Here is a 21294-nt window from a genome sequence, read left to right as displayed (position 1 = left end):
GGGCAGAAACATAAATAAGATGTGATTCAGGGGTGGGTTGACTCCAGTACCTTTTATCGGCCCTCTCCTTGTCGTGGACAGCATTAGAACAAGCATGATTAAACCAAGGCTTTCTTGCATTAGTCAAAGGATAGGGGAACAGAATGTTGCTTCCATGCCTGAGAGAAAAACCACCATAATGCGCAAGCCACACTCAGATGCCTCCTGGCCATGGAAGCAATAATCATTCCAGGGAAAATCAAAGAAGTACTGCCTGAGGGCTTCCCAATCTGCAGCTCCAAAGTTCCACAGATGACTTTTCTTTAGAGGGTCCACAGGCCATACCAGAGTGATAGGACAGGTTAAGGTAATAATGCCATGATCAGAGGAGCCCAACGGAGAGAAAAGATTAACAGTGTAAGCAGAAGGATTACTTGTAAGGAAGAGGTCAGGTATGTTGGAGCTCTCTCCAAGCCAGTCAGGGATACAGGTATGGTGCTGTACAAGCTGCTTTGGGTCATTAAGGATAGAATAAATGTAGGCTTGATCATCAGGTGGATCAGTGAAAGAAGAGGAGAGCCAAAGGTGGTGGTGAACATTGAAATCTCCTAGAATGGAGATTTCAGACAAAGGAGAAATGGTTAGAATGTGTTCCATTGTAGAAGTAAGATAGTCGAAGAATTTTTGATAGTCAGTAGAATTAGGAGATAAGTAAACAGCGCAGATATATTTAGGCAGAGAATGACAGGAGAGCCAAAACCAGAGTGTGGAGAATTCAGAAGAATCAAGTTCAGGAAAACGAGAGCAAGATAGGTAGTTTTTTTTTTTTTTTTTTTTTTTTTATGTGTCCGACTTCTGGGCATAGGCTTCACAGCCTGCTCTCAAGGCCCAGTAGTCCTCCTACATACCATACACCTCTCTACATGTCACCACTTCGGCGCTAACACCCACCGTCCATATTGAATACATGCTAGGGCTGTCTCATACAGGACTGGTGTATTGGTAGTTGCGTTCATATACACAACATCCACCTTTGGCTTTGAAGTGAGTATAGAGAAAGTAGGAGGATACAGAAAAGGGTTTGCTGTCAGTTGCCTCAGACAGCTGAGTCTTAGTAGGAAAAAGAAGGTGAGGTTTCGAGGAGGAAAGATGGTATTCGACAGAAAGAAAGTTAGAGGAAAGGCCGCGAATGTTGTAGAAATGAAGAAGTGAGTCAGACAGTGGATGCAGTCAGCTCAAAGAGTCGTCACTGGGATAGGGGCGGATGGTGGGGGCATTTACGCCCCCCCCCCCCGGGACTCCGAGGCATGGTATGGGTGCACCATTATCGTTTTTTTGTTTTAATTTTGAAAACAAAGTGTATTGTGTACTGTGCATGTAGATTGGTGTTTACAGTTAGAGAAACTTGTATTGGACAACAAGCTGGCCCACACTCTGTGTTACTGAAACACTGAAAAAGTTCAGCAAAAGGGGATGGTCAGGAACTAGTCCCGAGGGCTGATGAAACGGGAGCTCCTGCTCACTCTGTCATCAGCTTTCCATCTGCCTTGGGAGTACTGCCCTGCTCGACTGGTGCTACTGATTACTGCACAATGGAAAAAAGGCAGAATATAACAGGGAAGTGGAGAAACAATTGGGTAAATATGGATTGGAGCAGATGGGGGATGTGGAAAGTGTGTGCAAGATATTCACATAAGAAATCTGTGCAGCATGTGAGGTGGTGTTTGGGTGAAGAGAAAACGAAAGGGGGTACAGGGAACAGCGTGGTGGAATGAAGAGGTGAGAGAGACTGTGGCACAAAAGAAGAAAGCATATAGTGAGTGGATGAGAAACAGGGACGTGGAAGAAGCTGAGAGATGGAAGAGAAAGTTATATGTAGAGAGGAAGAGAGAGGTGAAAATATTAGTAAGAGAGAGTAAGAAGAGAGTGGATGAAGAACTTTGAGGGAATCTGAGTGTGAAGTGGAGGGAATGTAGGCAAATTTTCTTGAAAGAGGTAAACAGAGTTAGACAGGGTGCCAAAGAAGTTAGTTGGGGGATGAAAGATAAAAATGGTAGATTACTAGTGGAGAAGGGAGAAAAAGTGAGCAGATGGAGAGAACACTTTAAGGAATTGTTGAACATAGAGAATGAAAGTAATGCCAAGTATAAGTGGCTGTGGAATGGCTGGGAGACAGAGGGATGTGAGAATAGAGGAAGAAATCAGTAGGATGGAAGTTGTGGAAGCAATAAAGAAAGTCAAAATGGGGAAAGCCCCAGGAACTGATGGAGTGTGTGGCGAAATGCCTAACCATGGGGGAGAGACAGTAGAATGGATGTGGAAGATGTGCAGATTTGCCTGGGAGGAAGGCAGAGTACAAGAGGATTGGAGGTCAGGTATAATTATTCCCCTGTTCAAAGGAAAAGGGGAAAAATAAGTGTGTGGTAATCATAGGGGCATTTGTCTTCTTACTGTAATAGGAAAAGTATATGGTAGGATACTTATTGATAGAGTTAGGGAATTAGTTTAAGAAGAACAGGGAGGTTTTAGGAAAGGAAGAGGTTGTATAGATCAGATATTCATTCTTACATCTTGAGTGGAAAAGTTTCCAGTGAAGGGAAAGAAGTTGTATGCAGCCTTCATGGATATAGAGAAAGCATATGACAGGGTAGATAGCCAAGGATTATGGAAAGTATTAAGAACATATGGAGCAGACAGGAAGTTGTCGAAGGCCGTGAAGATTATGTATGAGGGTGCTAAGGCTGCAGGGCGTGTGGATAGTGAACTGAGTGAATTTTTCTATTTGAAGGGTGGATTGAAACAACGATGTGTCATGTCTCCATGGCTGTTAAATCAGTATATGGATGGGGTTATAGAAGAGATATAAGGTAGGACAGTGGATGTTGGAGCTGCCCTAGTGAGAGAGGGCAGTGTTTGGAAACTCCCAGTACTGTTGTTTGCAGATGATACTGTGTTGTTAAGTGAAGACACTGGGGAGCTGCAAGGCTTGGTGGATAAATTTGGGAGAGTGTGTAAGAAATGGAATCTAAAGGTGAATTTATGAAATAGTAAAGTTATGGTCTTCGAGAGAAGTGAAGTAAGTGAATGTACAGTGAGGTTGGACAAGGAGGAAATGGAAAATGTGAGTGCGTTTATGCACTTGGGTAGTGCGATGCTTAAGGATGGAAGTTTAGAGTATAAAGTGCTTGAAGAGGTACAACAAGGAAGAAAGGTTGCTGGCTCCTTGAACGCAGTGATAAGAAACAGGCAAGTGATGCGGAAGTGAAAAAAGATACTACATGACAGTATTTGTTATACAAACTCTAACATACAGAAGTGAAGCTTGGACTTTGTTGAAGGGACAGAAGTCGAGAGTGAGAGTGGTGGAAATGAGTTATTAGAGAGGAGCATGTGGAGTTGCATGGAGAAACAGACTGACAAATGAGGAAGTGAAGGAGCGTTGTGGTGTGGATGTGGATGTGATAGGAAGTGTTAGGAGAAACACACAGAGGTGGTTTGGACATGAGGAAAGGATGGAGAGTGAGACTCTGACGAGGAGAGTGTATGTGAGGTGGTGGGGGGAGGAGGGAGGGGGAGGCCAAAGATAAAATGGAGGGATGGACTGGAGAGGTGTATGAGAGAGGGGGGTGTGAGCTGGGAGCAGGGCAATGAAATGGCGGGGGACATGGCGACAAGGAGGCGATTTGTTTCTGGCCACCCCTTACAGGACCAAGGCATCTGGCCATAGATAGAATAATTAAATAATAATGACATCAGGCACGTTCTCACCCGTCGTCACGACTCATGCCAGAATATTATCAATGAAGCGTTTTTCTAGCTGAATTTAGAGGTTCTAAAGGCAATCAACCTGCTGTGTTTGAATTTTTACATTTATCTGGCTTTTTTTTTTTGACTATCTTTTTTTTCGTTAATTTCCCTCTTTCTGACTGATTTTTACCACTTTTCGGACTAATCCAACGGATTTCTATAATTATTCCCTTGGCAACACTGCACGGCATGCCTTCCGTCAGTCATTACCACGCAGTGGATGGGAGAGGATGTGTCTCGGCCTTTGTCACGATTCCCTCCCCCCCACCCCCCCTTTTTTTTACTACAATCCATTATGTCTTTAGTTCTCTTCGTTGTTGCACTATTGCTTTAATCATCACCCTCTCCCTCTCTAGTTCTTTCATGAAACTGCCCTACATATTTTATTCAATCTATCTATTGCCAGACGCCTCAATACCGTTTGGGGTGGCCACAAACAAATCGTCTCCAAGTCGCCCTGTCCCCTGCCATTTCACTGCCCTGCTCCCAACTCACACCCCCCTCTCTCATATACCTCTCCATCCCATCCCTTCATCTCATCCTCGGCCTCCCCCTCCCTCTTCCCCCCTCCACCTTACTCACATACACTCTCTTCATCAGTCTTTCACCCTCCATCCTCTCCACATGGCCAAACCACCTCAGTGTGTTCCTCATAACGCTTCCTATCACATCCACATCCACACCACAACGCTCCTTTATATCCTCATTCGTCAGCCTGTCTCTCCATGTGACTCCACAGGCTCCTCTTAAATAACTCATTTCCACCACTCTCACTCTTGACTTGTGTCCTTCCAACAACGTCCAAGCTTCACTTCCATACGTTAGAGTTGGTATCACAATACTGTCATGTAGTAACTTTTTCACTTCCATGCTCACTTCCCTGTTTCTTATCACTGCTTTCAAAGAACCAGCAACCTTTCTTCCCTGCTGTACCCTTTCAAGCACTTCACCCTCCGAACCTCCATCCTTACTCGTCACACTACCCAACTGGGGGAGGCGGTGGCTCAATCGGTAGAGAGCTGGCCTGCAGTCCAAACGGACCCAGGTTCGAATCCCGGCTGGGCCAGGGAACAGTTTAAGGATTTGAATTTCATTAAATCAGGCTTTACTGATCTACCAGAAACCCGCCGACATGTCGTAAAAATACCCCCGCTAATACCAATACACCAGTCCTATATGAGACAGCCCTAGCATGTATTCAATATGGACGGTGGGTGTTAGCGCCGAAGTGGTGACATGTAGAGGTGTATGGTATGTAGGAGGACTGCTGGGCCTTGATAGCAGGCTGTGAAGCCTATGCCCAGAGTCGGACACATAAAAAGAAAAAAAAAAGTACTTAAACGTACTCACATTTTCCAATTCCTCACCATCCAACCTCGCTGTACATTCACTGACTTCACCTCTCTCAAAGATCATCACTTTACTCTTCCCTACATTCACTTTTAGATTCCGTTTCTTACACACTCTCACAAACTCATCCACCAAGCCTTGCAGCTCCGCTTCGTCTTCACTCAACAACACAGTATCATCTGCAAACAACAGTACATGAAGTTTCCAAACACTATCCTCTCTCACCAGGGCCACTCCAACATCCACTACCCTACCTTGTACCGCTTTTATTACCCCATCCATGTACAGATTGAACAACCATGGAGACATGAGATATGTCTGTTTCAACCCAACTTTCAAAGAGAAAAATTCACTTAGTTCACCATCCACACGCACTGCAGCCTTCGCACCATCGTACATACTCTTCACAGCATTCAACAACTTCCCATCTACTCCATATATTCTTAACACTTTCCACAATCCTTGTCTATCCACCCTGTCATATGCTTTCTCCAAATCCATGAAAGCCGCATACAACTTCTTTCCCTTCTCTAGAAACTTTTCCACTAAAGATCTAAGAATAAATATCTGATCTACACAACCTCTTCCCTTCCTAAAGCCTCCCTGTTCTTCTCCAACTAATTCCTCTGTTCTTTCTCTAACTCTGTCAATAAGTATCCTACCATACACTTTTCCTATTATACTAAGAAGACAAATACCCCTATGATTACCACACACTTCTTTTCCCCTTTTCCTTTGTACAAGGGAATAATTATACCTGACTTCCAATCCTCCGGAACTCTACCTTCCTCCCAGGCCAATCTGCACATCTTCCACATCCATTCTACTACTATCTCTCCCCCATGCTTCAGCATTTCACCACACACTCCATCAATTCCTGGGGCTTTCCCCAATTTAACTTTCTTCATTTCTTCCACAACTTCTATCCTACTGATTTCTTCCTGTCTTCTCACCTCCCTCCTTCTCCCAGCCATTCCCCAGCCACTTATACTCGTATTACTTCCATCCTCTATGTTGAACAGTTCCTTCAAGTGTTCTCTCCATCTGCTCACTTTTTCTCTCTTCTCCACTAGTAATCTACCATTTTTATCTTTCACTCCCCTGCTAACTTCACTTCCACCCTGTCTTACTCTTTTCACCTCTTTCCAGAACATTTTCTTACAGTTCCTCCACTTTACACTCAAATTCCTTCCAAATTCCTCATCCACTCTCTTCTTACTCTCTTACTAATCTTTTCACCTCTCTTTCTTTCTACATATAACTCTCTCTTCCGCCTCTCAACTTCTTCCACGCCCCTATTTCTCATCCATTCATTGTATGCTTTCTTCTTTTGTGCCACAGCCTGTCTCACCTCTTCAGTCCACCACGCTGTTCCTTGCACCCCCCTCCGTCTTCTCTTCCTTCCACACACCACATCACATGCTGCACATATTTCTTCTGTAAATATCCTACACACACACCTTCCACGTCTCCCATCTGCTCCAATTCATATTTGCCCAATCGTTCCTCCACTTCTCTCTTATACTCTGCCTTTTTCTCATCCTCTTGTAACCTTTCCACTCTCCTTGCAACTACTCCTTCCTCTCGTCTTTCCCTTCTTCTATTCTTCCATCTTACTTGAATCCTAATTCTGGCCACCACTAAGTAGTGGTCAGAAAGTCCACTCCCCCAACCTCTATAAGCTCTTGCATCCATTACACATCTTCGCATCCTTTCATCCACACACACATAATCAATCATTGCCTTCCTTTCATTCAGTTCACCACCCACCCTTCTCATCACTCGCCATGTATACCTGTGGATCATTTTATGCCTGAAGAGGGTATTGGCTATCACCAACCCCCTCCCAGCACAAATGTCCACTAACGCACTCCCATTCTCATCTATCTCAGCAGGCACACCCCACTCACCAACTATTCCATCCACCTTCACATTCCCAACTTTACCATTCATATCACCGATCAAAAACACTCTCTCATTCCTTCCAAACTTTTCCATGCAAACTTCCACATTTGTCCAGAACTCTTCTCTCACCCTTCTAGCACGATCTTGCGTTGGCGCATACACACAGACAATCGCCCACATTTGTATTCCAACTTTCAACTTTACCCATACAATCCTTGACCCAACTGATCCATATTGTCTTATGCTCTTCTTCCATCTTTTACTCACAACTATACATACTCCTTCCTTTGCCCTCTCATTCTCATCTGCTCCTGCACATATACCCCATCCATACTCCCAATCTCTTACACTTTCTCCTCTCCATTTTGTTTCAGTTATTCCACATACATCCACTTTCACACCCTCAAGCACCTGGACAATCTCTCTCTCTTTCACCTCATCATTCACTCCTCTTACATTCCATGTAGCCATTACCAAGTCCTTTGTCAGGTCCTGGGTCATCATCGTTTGGTCAGTCCTTGTCCAAGGCTTCTTGTTTGTTTTTTAGTTAGTTGTTTTCCGGGGAGGAGCACTAACCCTCCGCCAACCCTTTTAGTCGCCTTTTACGACAAGCAGGGATACTGGGGGAGTATTCTTGAAACCCCCCCCTACCCCCAGGGGGTAGAAATTTCATCATGTGATTAAAAATGATCAATTTTCCCCATATAATTGCATTAGTTTCACTAACTTCACTGAATACCAGCAGATTAATTTGCTTCTTGATAGCAATACAGGTGGTTTGTTTTTTTTCTTGGGCACATGCAATAATCTGTCTTGGTCTTGCGCAGCGAGGGGCTCTACTTCACAGATTTTCTGTTCTGCCTCTCTGTATCTCATCCGTCTGTTAACTGTCTTTTCCGTGATGTAAAGCTGCCAGGATATCTCTTGCTGGAATATTTGCTAATTAACCCTTTAACGCCTAATTGAATCAATTGATGTGATAAGAGTTTTATGCCAAATAACCAAATCGCATCAATTGAGCGGGGCCTGTAAAAAACTGTGTAGCGCTTCCTCAGCCACGATTATGACGTACATGGCTCCAGGCAGATGAGAATTCACCCCTGACGTGGCGGGAGGGAGGATCGGACCAACCCTGGCGGTGGGGGGGGGCACCCCCCTCCGGGCCGTATCAGTGCCACCCTCTATCCCACTCCCTCACTTACTCCTTGTCCCCCATCACCCCCTCACCCTTCCATACACCTACATCTCTCCTCCCACCACCACCTGTGTCCCTTCCCACCCACTCTCGTCTCTTCTTCCACCCTGCTAGCCTTGTGTCCTCCCCCGACCCCACCTCATCCCTCCCTCCTTGTGCCTCACTACCCACCGACCCTCTGCAGACCCCCGAGAGGTATCAGGCCACCAAGGTGTTACAGAACACACTGAAGTGCTTTCTTTTCACGCAAAAAGTTGGTTATTTTTCCAACTCCCGTACCTATAGCTGTACTTCCCACACCCCTGTAATCTCCCCAGACCTAAAAAAAAAAAACTGTTTTCATGGCTGGTGTGACAAAACACTTTGAAATGACCTGTTTCAATAAGGAAAATAAGTAATTATCAAAATTTTCACGTTTTAGAGTGTTTTCTAGGGGTAACTATTATAAACTTTTTGAACTTTGAGATGCCTGATTGTGTGATAACCATTAGGCTTATGGGGGTGCGGATTGCATTTTCAGGTGTGTAAAAGCTTCCTCATTAGGCAGAACACAATCAATTTGCCCTTGGTGAAAGTTGCCAAAACCTCCCCCGAATTGTGGCTGGGGGGGGGGGACCCGCTTGAAATAATTGAGGTCATGAGGGGTTAAAGAGCAATAATCTGTATGCAGTGAGAGGCTGTAGTTTCGAGATAACGATCCATCCTGTTTACAGTGCCCACGGCTGTGTTTTCCCACATAAATATCATCCCACATAGAGGTTTAAATGTGGATAATAACATATTATTCGGTGTTTATTTTTATAATTCGATGGCACTCGAGATTTGGACATTAGCATTGTCTGTGGGTTTTATTTTATGGGACATTTTTCCTTCAGTAATGTTGATTTAGGATGTAAAATAAGTATTTCTCCGAAATTTAACCTTGAAACCATTGAGTGATATGGAATGCATTTCACATTCTTTTGTACGTCTATGCCTCAGCTTCAGTATACAGTACTGTGGTTTCCTCTCATGTAATGCAAGATACTTTAGTCCTATACACGGTAAAAACACTTATATACTGCTTTTCGGTGTTGTTTACCTAATTACTGCTCTTTGAAGTGCGCAATATAGGAATTATAACTAGGCCGTGGCAGTTGTCAGGTACCACTTCCTGAGTGAAAGGTACTGAGAATAGGGTCATTACTACAATGGGTGTTAGTACATAGTGTATGGGAAAATTTGCGCGAAAACTGTCGCAAACCCCAGTTCTAAGCTTATAAACTAAGAGACATTTTCTACTGAAGTGCAAAACTACTTGCAAAGTCTTGCTAACCTTCATAGGGGTCACAAAATCGAACTGCAAAACTATCGAATTTCTTCTTTCATTCTTTCTTTCGTCTTCATCAGTCATAACTCCAAAACAAAGACACATACGTGAGCGTACTATACACTAAAACGCTTCTTGTCTAGTGTATATGTTTGATTTCATCAACAGAAAACCATTCAGGCTAGGGTTCGCGAGTTACGACGTGAAAACTGCATCGCGGTCATCTGTAAGCACACCATTTTGCTCAATATTGGTTAGCTACAGCTCGCCTACAGTTAAAGAGTGTACCAAAACACTTTTTCATGGGAAGGCACCCTCGTTTTAGTCTTCCAGTATGCAATGCATGTAACAATCCAAATCTATCACTGGCTTCATGCACAATTATACGTTCACAAAAAAGATCACAATCTAGAAAAATTTTCCTCTAAAATTTAATGTGAAACAAACAAATACGTTTACTCAGTTTTTCTGGCCTTGTTACACTCAGTTTTCCATGCTGATTCCAATGGTGTATGTGTTGTTTGTCTGTGTCTAGGTTTTTGTCAACAGTTGGCAAATGTTAATTTCCAGTCTTGTTACTGCATGCCGATGTAATAGCTGACGTAATGGCTCACCATGAGGACATCGTCGATGGTGGAGGGGAAAGTGATGACGAATCGTATGTTGCATTTTCCGGAGAAACTCCACAGTTTCCCAATCAGCAAGAACTGGATGACCAGCTCCGACATTTAGGAATCACCAGGCCCAATGCTGAGCTGCTGGCATCATGTCTAAGTGAATGGAACTTGCTGGATCCCAGTTGCAAGCTGAGTTATAGGAATCGCCAGGGCAAGTTTGCATCCTTCTTTATGATTTGTAAAGAAACCTCGTTGTGTTATTGTTTTGATGATAAGGGTTTGTTCCAAGCCATGGGAGTGGATTACAAGGCCTCGGAATGGCGACAATTCATAGAGAGTTCTGTGAAGAACCTAAAAGCTGTACTATTGCATAACGGCAATGAACTCCCATCAATTCCAGTCGCACATTATGTGGAAATGAAAGAAGTTTATGAGAATGTGAAGATTTGTTTGACAAAGATCAAGTACTCAGGTCACAGTTAGCAGGTCTGTGGGGATTTCAAAATGATTTTGTTCCTACTTGGGATGCAGGGCGGTTATACGAAGTACGCATGTTTTTTATGCTTGTGGGACAGCCGGAGCGATGCAGGACATTTCGTGAGGAAAGACTGGCCTCTCAGAGAGTCTCACACCAGGCTCGTGCAATGTTCTGAGAGCTCCACTGATCTCCAGAGAGAAGGTGTTGCTACCGCCGCTGCACACAAAAGTTGGTCTTGTGAAACAATTTGTGAAAGCCATCAACAAGGATGGCGATGCATTTCTGCATACCTGATCATTGTTTCCCAAGCTAAGCGTGGCAAAGGTGACGGCTGGCATATTCACCAGGCCGCAAGTTTGAAGCATGTTTGCAAGTCGTGAACTCCAGGGTAAAATGATGGATGATGAAGATAGCACTTGGAATGCTTTCAAAGAGGTTGTGGAAGGTTTCCTTGGCAACCAGAGGAAACCAGATTCCGCACAGCTCATCGATGACCTGATCAGTGCAGAATGTCAACCAAATTGCACTATCTGCCTTCCCACCTTGACTTCTTCAAAAGAAACTTGGATGCAGGCAGCAAGGAGCATGGCGAATGGTTCCACCAGGACATTCTGCTGATGGAAACTAGATATCAGGGCAGGTGGAACGAGACGATGATGGGCGATTACGTTTGGGGATTGTTGCGCGATTGTCATCATGGCTACTGAAGAATGTCAAGATCAAAAGTGTATTTCTAGATACTATGTGCCTTGCATTCCTTGTGATGTTACTATTTGCTCATTTTCTAGTCATATTCATAGTATACACATGGAAAAATATAAATCCTTTGACATTCTCAACGTTCTCGAAATGGTAGCAAGTTGTAGTTCCTGCCCTTCTACGATACATGTGTTGTTGCATAATTTCTGTAACTCTTGGGTTACACAAAAACATACAGCATATTCGGAATCTGCGCATTGATATAAATCAGAAATAGCGTAAATATCAGCATAAACAAAACGTTCGTTTAAGTGTGTTACTCAGTGTTATTGTTAAAAAGTAGTAATGGCAAAAGTGCACAGATAAGAGGTGAAAAAAGCACAGAAACAAGAGAGCATTCAGGATGGGAGGAAATTTGCAGACCCATACTCATTGCTACATTCTACCAGCTACAGGTGGCTAATGTGTGAAATGTAATAGCTATAGGTCTCCAGATCTCCTCCCATCACGAATGCTCTCTTGTTTCTGTGCTTTTCTTTTTTTCATCTCTTATCTGTGCACTTTGGCCAATCATTCTTCTTAACAATCATTTTAGAAAAAAGTCTGTGTTTTCTAGTATACAAGTGTTGAAAGAGTGAAGTGGTTTCGGATTTGAGAGAAAAATGACGAAAGAGGAGAGGAGATGGAGATGTGGAGGAGGGCATTATATATATGGAAGAAGAGAGGGCAGAGATATCGGAGAGAAGGGGGAAAAAGAGGGAAGGAAGATGGTATAGAAAAGGATAAATTGAAGAACGAGATGTCTGGAAAAAGACAAGAAAGAGGGAAATGGAGACGAAATTTGGAAGGAGAGAGGAAGGGAGAGGGGGTATGAAAAAGAAAGAGGGGGAGGAGGAGAAAGAGAGGAAAAGGGATCAAGGAAAGGAACATGGAAGGGGACAAAGAAGAAGAGAGATTGGGAGAAGAGGACAGATAAGGTGAAAAGAAGGAAAGTAGTGAGGAGAGAGGGGGAGAAGAGAACGAAATGGGGAGGGAATAGGAAATTGCGATGAGAAAATTAGAGCAAAAGTTATTTGATCTGTTACAGAAAATAGAGGAGAAAGGATTGAACAGCGGGGATATGGTAGAAGAGATGGGAAAGAAAGTGTGAAGAGAGGGAAATGCGAGAGAAGGGAAAGAAAGGGGAGAAAAAGTGAGTAGAATAGGAAAAGGAGAGGAGAGAAGGGAGAGGGAAAAGGAATAGGAGCACAAATAGATTTACATAAGGAGTACAAATAAATGGGACCCTGTAGGCCGATGACGAGGATATCTGTTGAAAAAAGACCAGTTTTACTAAGATATAATCAACGTAAGATTGAAAAAGATAGAAAAGAAGATGGCTCTCCCCCACAAGCCATACCATTCGCTTTAACCGGCAGGAAAAAAGACAGGAAGCACCATCTTTGTTAGAAAAAACAAGCATGGAAAATTTCCATATTAGAGGAAGAAGAGGAACGACTGTGCCATATGCAATACCTGTATCAGTATAAGAAAAAGCGTACACAGTCGCCAAGTATTCTCATTATCAAGCAAATTCTCACAGTCGTCAGCATTCACTTCAACCTGACAATATATAGCACTAAATTAGTTTTTTTTTTTTTTTTTTTTAATAACAGAACGGAGGAAGGATAAACAAATGAGTAAAAAAAAAAAAAACAATCCATACACCAGATTATTGGCGTCCTCCGTTCATAAAATATCTGTAACAGTGAGACTTGAACAGCTGTGGGTTGAAATTTGGAGGGAAACAACTCTGGGGAAGCGAATTCCAGAGATGCAGTTCGGGGAATGAAAGAATTCTGATAGGCAGAAGTTCTGCAATATGGCTGAGTGACATTCCAGTCATGAGCGCTACCAGATGCCCGTGTAGCACGAGGGAAGGCATGGAGAGGTGGCACCATGGACGCAACTTCGTCTGAGCATTTGCCAAAGAAATATTTGTAAAATAATGCATGGGAGGCAACATTCCTTCTTACTTGCATGGGAGGTAGTTTATATGTAATGACAGGGTTGTTAATGATTCTAACAGCTTTGTTATGAATTTTGTCTAGTTGTCTTAATGCAACCTCTCCACAACCATTCCACAAGGGTGAGCAATATTCAAGCTGAGAGCGCACATGACTCTTATAAATCATAGCTAACTGCTCATCGGCAAAGAAGTTACCGACTCTGTACAATAATCCAAGTTTCTTTGAGGCGGTTATAGCAAGTGATCTGACATGAGAGGTCCAGCTGAGGGCACTTTAAGTGAGACGCCAAGAATTTCAATACTTTTGGAGATGGGAATATTAGTAGCACTGAAGGTAATGTACGAGTCTGGCAATATCTGTCTATTAGTAAACTGTATATATTTAGTTTTACTGGCATTAAAAGAGACAAGGTTGTTTTGTCCCCATTCACTGATCGTAGATAGATCTTGATTTATGGAGATGGCTGTACTGGTTGAGAGGTAGAGATACTAGACTTTGTAAATGGTTGTCTGAGTGTGAATGAACAATGTATTATTGATTCATCTGCATATGAGTGAATGGGATTGTGGGTGACAGATAAGAGATCATTAATATGAACCAGAAATAGGGTTGATGCTGAACTGATCCTTGCGGCACACCGGCGTTAAATGAGTGGAAATTGGAATATACATCATCTACTTTTACTCTTATTTTCCTGTCACTAAGATATGAAGAAATCAAAGGAACAAAAGACGTTAGTCCATAGCAAGGGAATTTGGACAGCAGGGAACAGTGCCATACTCTGTCGAAAGCTTTAGAGATATCAAGAGCTACTGCATGAGTTTCTCCAAAAAGATCAATTCATTGATGGATGGTATGAGTTAAGAGATTATGTCAATGATGGATTTTTTGTGGCGAAAACCATATTGTCTATCACTAATTAAGTTGTTGGATTCAAGTTGTAGCCTACAGACCCAAAACAAATATGAATATTTGTCTAGCAGAATTTTAAAGGTACCATTATTTTTTGCACTAACTACTGTTGCTGGTAGCCTTTCCATTTGTGCACTACGCGAACATTAAAAGTATATTTTCCTTATATTATCGCTGCATCTCTTGTTTTTGAACTTCCCTCCATTACTTCTAGTCAGGATATCATTCTGTATTTCAGAAATTATTATACCTAACATCGTGAAATTTTTTAAGATTTTTAAAAACTTGTAATAGATCTTGAAGTCGTCATCTGTTTAGAGAAAACATTTAGTTTCTGTAGCTGTTCTTCGTAGGGTACATTTCGCAGCGGTGGGATCACTCTTGTGGCTTTTCTTTGCACTTTCTCGAGTCTGACTTCGTCCGAAATAAGATTCGTGGAACATTCCTGCACACATTTTGCTAGGTGTGGTTTAAGTAACAACGTATACAGCTTAGAGATTGCATCGGGCATTTTGTTATCAAAGTTCCTTGTGATGAATCCGAGCATCATGTTTGCCTTGTAAGTGTCTGCTATGCTCGTACATTGATTAATTTGTTTGAGGTCGTCACTAATAATGATTCGGAAATCTTTCTCGTTCGTTACTTCTGTCAGTGAAGTATCGAACATGCGGTATTCACAATTAATGTTTTTGTCGCAAAAATACACATTGATCTACGTTATATTAAATCATCTGCCAGTTTTCTCTCCAATAACTTATCCGGGTTGTTTTTACAGATTCACAGTCTGCTATAGTAATTGATTTGCCTTCAATCTCCATGTCATCTGCAAAATTCACTAACTTTGACACGATTTCCTTTTCTAGATCATTGACATGTACACACACACACACACACACACACACACACACACACACACACACACACACACACACACACACACACACAGAACTGACTCTTGAGGAACTCCGCGTTGTCCTTGCCAGTCTGGGAATCTAAGTAGATGACATCTGACGGTATTATTGCGCCCCCGCTATCGTATATGTTTGTGAATTTGTAAGACATGATCTATTATTACCAAACCTGTACTGATTATATAAGATTATGCTTATGAAGTGATACGGTAAGTTTGTTTCCTCGCTCGGACGGAGTCTGACGATGTATAATTTTTGATTGAGTTTCTTTGTTTGCGTGTTTGTATGTTTGTCTGTTTGTTTCATTGTTACCAACATTACGGAAAAACGGCTAAAAGAAATTACATGAAACTTTCAGGATATGTGGGCACTACCCTCCAAAGAAAGTGGTTAACTTTTGGAGGTAATATTTTGACCCTGAAAGGTCAAAATCAGGGTCACAGATTTTCAGAGGGCTATAACTTGAAAACGGTTGTAGATAGAGATATTTACTATTGGAACATTCAGGAACTTGTAATATAGGCTTTCATTTGGCACCAAGACCTTTGACCTTGAATGACGATGAAAGGTCAAACTCATGGTCACGGATATTCAGGGAGCAATAACTCGAAACTGGTTGAAGATAGAGATATATTTACTATTATCAACATCTAGGAAACCCATACGGGTTTTTAATTGGTACTTTGCCTTTTGACCTTAAGTGACCTTGAAAGGTCAACTCAAGGTCACGGATATTCACGGGGTATAACTAGAAACTCGATGAAGATAGAGATATTTACTAATACTAAGATATAGGATGTCTCATATGGGCTTTTATTTGGCAGCATGATCTTTGACCTTGAAAGGCCAAACATAAGATCACGGATTTTCAGAGGACGTAATTAGAAAACATTTGCGCCAGTACCTTAGACTTTTATAATTGTACAATGATGCTAAATGGAAGAAACGAGCTAATATTTAATAGCAATAAAATAACCGGTGTCGGACGAGGTTTGTTGTGCCTGACACCACGTGTCTCTAATATTTTTTCCTGAAAAAATTTGCGTATTACTGTCGTTAGGATTACTGGGCAGTAAATTGTTTTTTTTTTTTATCTCCCTCTTTAACAATAGGTTACGTAATAGCTTCCATTGATTAGGTATTCTACATTCAGCTTATGATTTTTTGAATATTTTAGTTATAGGAAAGGCTAACTGTCCGAAACACTGGAGCAGAATACGAGTAGATATATAAATAAATAAATAAAAATATGGTCTGGGCCAGTTGATATTTGTGGGTCGATTTTCCGAAGAAAATTTAACACACGATGTCCTGTCACTTCGTGAATTGATGACAAATAATCTGGTCCTGAGAAAACAGGTTGTGGGATGTAAATGTTTACGCTATTTTCTTTTGTGAAAATACTATGAAAGAAGTCACTGAGAATTGTTGCTAGTGTTTGCCTGTCAGGGATGAGATCGCCTTCCAAGTTTAACACAGAGTCTATACTATATTTTACATATTTCTTATAAGAAAATAAGTTAGGGTTTGACTTAGCTGCACGAGAAATTTTTGCCTCGTAGTCGCGTTCAGTTTTCCGAAAAAAAACTTTGCACATTTGCCGCAGTAATTAGAAATACTTTGTACTTTTACAGTGATTTCCTGTACGTTTGTATTTTTTATATGCTTTTCTCTTTTGACCAATGCTTTATTCACTATTCTTCGACAGTCATGTTGGTTTATTACTGTGATTATTTCTTCGGGCAATTCTCGGTATATTTTTTCGTTCAGTACAGTGCCCATCTGTTCATCAGTGAATATTTTCTACATATCTTCGACGTCATTCATTTGTAGTAAATAAACCAATTGGTATTTGAAATTTCTTTCTCATATTATCGACCATAGCTTCTTTATAGTTAGAAGTTAAAGGCTATTGATACTATTCTTACAGTTTACGTTAACGTCTAGTCTAACCATATTATAATAGCAAAAATTTTCACCATCACACATATTTACTAAATCAAAGTCGAGTATATTTTGCCAAACGTCGGTGTACGGTGTACTCACTGCCTGACTTATAAATGCATCGTCTGCCTGTTCTAACCTGTTTCCTTCTTTGTCTCACACGAACTTTTCCAATCAATATTTGAATCAGACGGTATACTCGTATGTTGTTAGTTGCGTGACACAGGGTTCGGTGTTGGGTCCATTCTGCATTTAATACATAGGAGTATGTATACATCCGATATATATATATATATATATATATATATATATATATATATATATATATATATATATACACTATATACATAGAGAGAGAGAGAGAGAGAGAGAGAGAGAGAGAGAGAGAGAGAGAGAGAGAGAGATACATTCATACCTTCGTAAGTATGTATCAGGAACACACGTTACACGTGTGTACATACCGGTATACTGAAAGCTTTTAATGATATAGGAGGAATCGAACCCAGAACTTGTAGATAGAAATCAGGCACATTAAGCACTACACCATGGCATGATAGGAAGAGTGAGTAGGATGCAGGGGAGGAAAAGGGGAGGGGACAGCAAAGATTAGGAGCGAGGAAAGAAAGGGATATTGAGAGAAAGTGCAATAAAAAAAGAGAAAGGACACGAACACTTATTATGGATGGAAGGAAATAGCAGAGATTGGACAGAACGGGAAAGAAAAAGAGGATAGAGTAAAACTGAAAAATGTAAGAAAAGAACAAAGAAACGTGAAAAATTAGGTGAAGGAATGACCATACGGAAAAATGGGAAAGAAAAACCGAAACTGGTGAAGGGATGAGGCAGAGAGGGAAGCTGAGGATGAAAAAAACTTGGAGGGGGAAGGAAAAGAAGGGAGAAGAAGTGCAAAGTTGAGGAAAATGAAAGAGAAGGGATAGAACAGAAGAAGGGAAAAAGAATAATAAAGAAAAGGTTGATATATGAGTTCGAAAGAAAAATAGAAGTGAGGAAATACGGAAATGTAGTAAATCAACAAGACAGTATGGGAGATGGTAGGGGGAAAAACGGGCGAAAGAAGAAAGCTGGATAGAGGTGAAGAATGAGGGAGGAGGGGAAGGAAAAACGGGAGAAACGAAAAGCGTGTAGTAAGGAAAGAGAGGGGAGGAGAAACGCAGAAGGAAACTAATGGATGATAAGCGTGAAATAAAGATATATGAAAGAAAATCGAGAAGAGAGGAGATGACGATGGGAAAATGAACACTGGAGGAAAAACGGACTAGTTAGGCAAATCAAAGAAAATGAGTGAGAAAAAAAAAAGGAGTAGAGGATAGGAAGGGATAGTATGAGAAGGAGGGGAAAAAATGATGGGTATCTATGGAAGGACGAGAGAGAGAGAGAGAGAGAGAGAGAGAGAGAGAGAGAGAGAGAGAGAGAGAGAGAGAGAGAGAGAAACAAGAAGTGGAAGGGAGAACGAGAGGGAGAAAGGAAAGAGGACAATACGCAAGAAAGATAGGGGAAAGGAAATAAGAGAAAAGGAGGGAGAAGATGGTGGAAGGAAAGAAGGCCTAAAAGCGTACAATGGAAGGCAAACAACAACAAATCTTTTTTTTTTTTTTTTTCAAGGCTATTCCTTATTGGGTAGATTGTGCTAACGTTTCTACTATGAGACAACCACAAGGACGGAAAGGTAGGAAGAGATAAGGGGAAAAGATGAGAGGAAGGGAGGAGAGGAGAGAGTACCGAAGATAGAAAAATGAAACGGGACCCAAGATGGGAAGGGGTCAGTGGGCCGATTCATGGGGGCGGGGTGATCAGTAAGTGCAGTCTCGTGTATGTGGTGTGAGTGTTCATCCCACAGATAGCTGGCCACAGGCTGGACGAGAAGTGAGAGGTGGCGGAAAAGAAGGGAAGAGTAATGTGAGAGAGAGAGAGAGAGAGAGAGAGAGAGAGAGAGAGAGAGAGAGAGAGAGAGAGAGAGACAGACAGACAGACAGACAGACAGACAGACAGACAGGTGAGTAATCCTAGGCAAGGACCTATACAAAGTGGGGGAAGAGAGACAAAATTAAGGAAAGGAAGAAATTCAACAGAGTGGGAAAGAGAGGAAAGGGGAAGGGAGAGGAGAGAAATGAGAGAATCAGAGGCGTTTTATGAATGAAAGTGCAGGGTGAAAGACAGCGAAATGAAGAGAGCAGGTACCAGAAAGCGAGGAAATCACCTACCGTACTTCAAAACTTTATGTGCCTCTGGCATCAAAGGCAAAATTATTACGTAAAAGCGAAATTAATGATGAGGTGGTTGCTTTCTGAAGGTACCTTAAGAGAAAGGAAAGCAAGTAATGACTGCGAGAAAGGAGACGACGTTTAAGGCGGCTGAGCTGGGCGCTACAGGAATGGACTGGTGGAGCGCTAATGAGTACACTGATTTTGCTGCCTCTTTCTTGTCCTTTTTTCTAATTCTTTAATTCGTTGTTTTACTCTCTCTTCCTCCCATCCTGTTGAGTTAAGCTGGACTTCTAATTTATGAATCTGAGGAATGCGTAGGACGAAATGAAATTATTTCTTGCACTGTAAGTGGACTAGGAGATGGACAGTGAGTAGCAGTGCCTATATTGGTAATGCATTAAGAAATACCTAATGAAGGTAAAGCTCAAGCGAGCACTTAAAAGGACATCTTATTATTTTGAGGTTATTGACAATAAGATTGCCGGAAGACCCATATGTAAATACAGGTGAAAACTTTGTTGTTACGGAAGAGGAAGTACGAAAGCAGACTGATATTGACAAAGGGAGAGTTTCATGCCCGTAGTCTTGAAACTGGGGGCAGGGGTTACCCTTCCCGCACCCAGCTCGAGGTGGAAGCTCACACTTTCAACATAAGTGGTACTCTTGAAAGCGGAAGAGCACATACCTTCGTGTGGGTAGGCGCGGCAAAGAGTTGGTAACACTGGCAAATTTGAACATTCAAAATCTTAAAATAAAAACAATACATATGACAGCTTCTAAGATTCACGCACAATATAATCTATTAATGTTTGCAATCCTTACCTCTTCTATTATTAAAGACTGGCATTTGTTCTTAAATACTCTGTATAGGAGTATGCACACAGGTTTTGGAGAACCTGTACCGCAGGAAAAATTCGGTGTCAGACAGCTTTAAAGGGGTTCATGCGGTCAGTAATAACCCAACGAATACGCCTTGGCTGGTCACACCGATTTTGACTATATTTCTGCCCCAGCTTCTTGTTTTTGCCATTCTTCCCACCTAGAACCCCGAAATCCCACCCCCCAAGACACGGAGTGTGGGGGTTAATTTCAAAACCCATCACAAACATTGATAATAAAAGCCAAATTCTTTCAAATCACACAAAAATTCACCAGGAAAATATATTGAAAAGCCAAATTAAAATAGTGCGGACTTGAAAAAGCTCACGGAACGCAAACATGAGACTTCGTAATTCAGACTAACTGGCTGTGCACCAGTCATCTGTTTAGGTAGTACTCGGCCATTCTTTATTGCAGGAATTATTTCACGTACTAATCAAACTAATTATAAAAGTATCATGCACCTTATCTGATAAACAGTTTGGTAGAAATATTGAGAAATAAAATGAAAGTGGATACAGTATCTCATCTTTGTTTTCGTCTCGTCGAAAATTAATCATCTCCAGAGAAACCGTTAAGTCTTTTAAAACGATAAAAATATTAAACGCCTATTTTTTTTTCTTTACACGATATTTTTATCATTAAATTAAAATTACCATCACGCACACCACAAGGTCCTTCAAATTCTGCATAGTTTTCTTTGCATGAGGCTGTTATAATATGACGAAGGGGCATGCAAAGGAGTGCTATGAGACCCACCGCGGATTCCAGTACTATGCTGTGGTAGTCCTCTCCCATTCACCGGGGAATGCTCTCCCTTTCGCGCGTTAAGACTATTAAAAGATACGGGTAGGGCAAGATGAACGCTTTCCCATAGTTTAAGACTAATGCTGTCAGTCTCAACTCAGTATTACTAGTTTACAATATGTTTTCAAACAAAAAAAAATATCCTATGTCACCACATGTCTAGTAGCAAATACTTTACTAGTAAGTAATGATGAAATAAATCGTACAAATGAGAAGACCGAGAAACAGAGAGCTAACAGTTTTACATCAGTCATAAGCAAAATGTTGG

Source organism: Coenobita brevimanus, chromosome 14, assembly GCF_032717465.1.
Source record: "Coenobita brevimanus isolate Jiangsu-jjx chromosome 14, ASM3271746v2, whole genome shotgun sequence".
NCBI lineage: Eukaryota > Metazoa > Arthropoda > Malacostraca > Decapoda > Coenobitidae > Coenobita > Coenobita brevimanus.
This window is presented reverse-complemented; position numbering follows the sequence as displayed.